The sequence below is a fragment of the Oryctolagus cuniculus genome, chromosome 8 (genome assembly GCF_964237555.1).
Source record: "Oryctolagus cuniculus chromosome 8, mOryCun1.1, whole genome shotgun sequence".
Lineage (NCBI taxonomy): Eukaryota > Metazoa > Chordata > Mammalia > Lagomorpha > Leporidae > Oryctolagus > Oryctolagus cuniculus.
In genome coordinates this window covers 96,326,515-96,331,644 of record NC_091439.1, presented here as the reverse complement: position 1 = coordinate 96,331,644, position 5,130 = coordinate 96,326,515, and positions in this window count along the sequence as shown.

The window sequence follows — 5,130 nt, the reverse complement described above, 5'->3', positions numbered from 1 at the left end:
ATGGACATAGAATTGCCCAGAGAAATCATCATTGTTTTATTTGTAGTTGTGCAACCTCCTGGAATGTCCCATCCTAAGGATGAGCTCAATTCTGGCTTCTAACTCATCCTGTAATGTAAGCATTTCTACAACACTTCTGAAATTGATCGATCTTTCTATTTTATTAAGCTAGCTAGTAGATGTTAGATTTTAGGATTTTAGGGTTTCAAAAACATGAATTTGGGTAACAGGCAGACTCCATTCTTAAGCTTCTTGTTCAGGGAGGTAAAGAGTATCACAAGGACCCTGATGAAATGGGTGGGAGACAAGCAGAATGGCTCCTTGATGAAGTTTATAATGCATTGTCTTAGCAGTTGGGAATGTCCCAGGTGGGGAGCTTCCAGAGCAATAAGCATTCCACTAGCCTTTAAGATTACCTGAGCCTAGTTTCTTCTGGTTTGGGAATTTAGGCCTCGGAGGTCTAACAGATTCTAAGAGTCGACAGGAATTAATATTTGTATCAGTGGTCAAAGAAAAATGGGCACTTTTCTATTGTTTAGAGAGGAAAAGTGAAGAAGCAAGTCAGAATTATATATCCAAAGTGTTGCTCTTGCTCAATAACCTTGTTAGGTGGATCTTCTGTTTGGTTGAATGTAGGAAGAACTGTAGCAGCAGGCCAGCATTTACATAGTGAGATTGTGGAGAAAAAGGCACCCTAATCCACTGTCAGTGGGAATGTAAACCGGTGCAGTCACTGTGTAAGAGTAAAGTATGGAGATACTTCAGAAATCTGAATATAGACCTATCGTATGAGCCAGCCATCCTACTCCTGGGAATTTATCCTAATCAAAAGAAATAAGCATATGAGAGATTTATCTGTACCACCATGTTCATTTCAATTAAATTCACAATAGCTAAGGTGTGGAATCAACCCAAATGTCTATCAATTGTTGACTGCATGAAGACATTATGATATATATACACTGTGGAGTGCTATTAAGCTGTAAAGAAAAAAAAAAGACATCCTTTACTTTGCAACAAAATGGTTGCAACGAGAAACCATTATACTTAGTGAAATAAGCTAGTCCCCAAAAGACAGATACCATATGTTTTCCCTGATCTGAGGTAACTAATACAGTATCTAAAATGTAATATATTGGAATGAAATGAACATTTTGAGATTCGATGATTGTTTACAGCCCTTCTCTCTCCTGTTGGGGAACAGTGTTTTTTGTCTTCTTCATACTATTAGTTGAACTCTTTTTACTTAGTGTAGGATTAACTTTATGATCATTAAGTAATCTGAAAATAGATCTTTGTAAAAATTAAGAGTGGGAATGTAAGAGGGAGGAGGAAGAAGGGTTGGAATGTGGGTGTGTGGGAGGCTAGGGTGGGAAGTACCACTATGTTCCCAGATCTGTATATATGAAATATATGGAACTTATATAACTTAAATAAAATTTTAAAAAAGGGTCTTGTTATTGACAACAATCTGATAGGACAGCCCAACTCCTTCTAAGGGGGCAGATCAGGGGAATTTTCAACACCCTAAAAGGAGGAGCTACGTAGGTCTATTCGGAAGTTCTGGGGGAAATTTAGGAATCTCAGATTCATGAAGCCTTCTACTCAGCAGGGAGAGCAGGGTAGAGAAAGTATTGAGGGCCCCTATGCATATTCATAAAAACTCTGAATAGAGACTGGGATCAGATCTTTACCAAGATGCCCACCTGGTCTTTCAATTGTGTCTCTTCATTATTTGTTTTTATTGAATTTTGCTTCAATATTCATTTCCCTTTTGTGTTCTTGCCTTCATGCTTTCTTGCCTAGGAGACAAAGAACTCAAGGGTTTACAAACAATTATCCACTCTAGCTTCATTGTCATTTCATTATCTTACCTATAAAAGACTAAATTCCTTGATTTTACATTCATGCAAACTCACATACAAAGTCACAATAAAGTTAAAAATTCACACCAGCAATCAAAAACATGACTTACCTAGAACTTCACTGAAAAGCTAATTCCATCTCTTCTCATTAAATGATTGGAACCAAAAGTCAAAATAAAGCATCCATAGCATATTTTTTACCCTTTCCATGAATATTTGACCACTTAAATCTGACCTAATAATAGGCACATAGGAAGGAGAAAATAGGAGTTCTCTACAAGTCTTCTCATGTGTAGCTGGGAGCGAAGTGGAGACTGTACACACAGGATATTTTCAGTAGTTCAGGCAGCAGCTCAGTACAGGAAGAAAATGGGTCTGCAAGAACAACATCAAACCTTGATTCTTAAAATTTTGTCATGATTTTCTTGTTCAAAACTATGTCTTTGCAGAGATTTTCAAAAGTATCAGAATGCTCAAAGTATAATTTTGTGATTGTGGAAAGTATTCTGAACATGCATCTCTTGACACAACATTTATTGATGTAACAAACCAATACCTGATAAAGCTTCCATTTCATCTTTAGTGGGGGATATGTGAAAAGTTTCAAATTTAACTTCTGATTTATTGCTGAGATTGATTAAAACAAAGCAGAAGATCTCAGAACAGTTACTGCATGAACTCGCTGATTAAGTGCATCCAGGATGGTCTTCCTATTCATCCAGTGGCTGTACTCCATAGGCCATACCAGCACCTTTCCATAACTCTCAGAGCTGAAGCAGCAACTCAGCTGTAGCAGCAGCAGAACTGAGACACATTTCTGGGGCCGGCACAGTGACACACTTGGTTAATCCTCTGCCTGTAGTGCTGGCATCCCATGGGGGCGCCGGGTTCTAGTCCCAGTTGCTCCTCTTCCAGTCCAGCTCTCTGCTGTGGCCAGCCCAGGAGGGCAGTGGAGGATGGCCCAAGTGCTTGGGCACCTAAACCCATGTCAGAGACCAGGAAGAAGCACCTGGCTCCTGGCTTCAGACTGGTGTAGCTCCAGCCATGGCGGCCATTTTGTGGTGAACCAATGGAAGGAAGAACCTTCTCTCTGTCTTTCTCTCTCTCTCTCACTGTCTAACTCTATCTGTCAAATAAAAAAAAAAGAAAAGAAAGAAAGAGAGACACATTTCCTGGACATCCTGATGAAATGCAATGCTTCCTTTCCACTTGTTGTCCCTTCATTAGTTCCTCATGCTTATATCCAAGAGGAAAAATAACAGTTAAAGAATAACTTGTACTGATTAAACTAAATATGAACAACCAGAGTTTATGAACCAGGATGGTATGTAGAAAAGCCAAGTTAGATATTGTCATGGTTATGTGAATTCTGTTGGTGTTACTAATTCATTTTCATAACTAGAAGGTAAAGACCTACACGTGTAATGTATCGGGGTGATGCAAGAGATTTAGAGCAGTGCCATGAGCAGTGGCAAGTGAGGTGATTTCCATTTGAAGTATCCCTGATGAAGAATTAGAGATCAAATAATAATGCAACTGATCTTAATTCTTGGATAGAGTGGTCCAAAGGACTGTTTTTTAAAAAATTTTTGCATCAATTCAAAGTCTTTATCATTAATGTGTTCAATTATGTTTTATATGATTAAATGTATATGAGTAAATGTACTGAGATTAATACAAAATAATGTCTAAAAGACAAAGGAAATGCAATATTTAGAGGTGACTCTCAATATAAATGTACTTACATATTTTAAAAATTTATTTTGTTCATTGATTATGATATCATTTATAAAAATGATTTACAGTATCATATTATTTATCATATCCTATTTATATACTATGTAAATGATGAAATATAGCTTAATAAATTAGTATACTTATCCCTTAACATACTTATCTTTTGAGGTTAGAACATTTGAAATACACTCTTAGTAAGTTTGATCATTCATGATGAAGATGTACAATTTGGGACATGCTCAATGGGACTTGCCACAAATGGTGGAGTTAGAAATGTGCCAGGGGATTCCAATACAATCCCATCAAGGCGGCATGTACCAATGCCATCTCACTAGTCCAAGTGATCAATTTCGGTTCACAGTTGATCATAATGATAGGTCTAAAAGTCAAAGGGATCACACAAACAAGACTAGTGTCTGCTAATACTAACTGATAGAATCAAAAAGGGAGAGAACAATCCAACATGGGAAGTAGGATACACAGCAGACTCATAGAATGGCAGATGTCCTAAATAGCACTCTGGCCTCAGAATCAGTCCTTAATGCACTCAGATATGGCTGAAGAGCCCATGAGAGTATTTTAGGTATGGAAAGTCAAGACGCTCTGGAAAAAAAAAAAAGAAGACCTAAATGAAAGATCTCTGTGAGTGAGATCCCAGTGGAAAGAAAGGGGCCATCAAAGAAGGAGGTACCTTTCTCTGAAGGGAGGAGAGAACTTAGAACTTCCACTTTGACTCTGACACTGTCGGAATAAGATCGAAGTCGGCGAACTCAAAAGGCTTCCATAGCCTTGGAAACTCATGACTAGAGCCTAGGGAGATCATTGACGCCATAAACAAGAGTGTCAAATTGTTAAGTCAACAACAGGAGTCACTGTGTACTTACATCTCATGTGGGATCTGTCCTTAATGTGTTGTCCAATGTGAAGTAATGCTGTAACTAGTATTGAAACAGTATTTTACACTTGGTGTTTCTGTGTGGGTGCAAACTGATGAAATCTTTACTTAATGTATACTAAATAGATCTACTGTATATAAAGATAATTGAGAAGATGGCGGAATAGGAAGGGAGCACACTGATAGTTCGGGGAGAGACAGTTTAATAAAAGTAGAGATACTGAAGGTTCAAGGAAGAGTAGGGGAAGAAACAGCAGAAGAAACTCTTCCGGAACTAGTGATTCACAGTGGACCTGCATGGAGAGCATGGGAGCCCACAGTTTGGGACACCAGTGGCAGACTCAACACATCAGCGCTGGAACGCGAGGTGAGCCAAACCTCAATAGCCCAAGGCACCAGCAGGCAAGAGGAAAGAGGAGACTAGAGGGAATGACCCCAGGGGGGAAAGTTCACCAGGCTAACTAGAAGAGAGAGAGAGAAAAAAAAGTGACCGATACGGACACGGGTTTCTCTCTCTCCGCTCACCTCTCAAAGGTGAGGAAGACAAAGAGCAGGTGGCATCTTGGACATACGTCATAAGCAGAGCGACCTCAGGTCTGCACCAGACATGAGCCTAGCAGAAAAACCTGACTC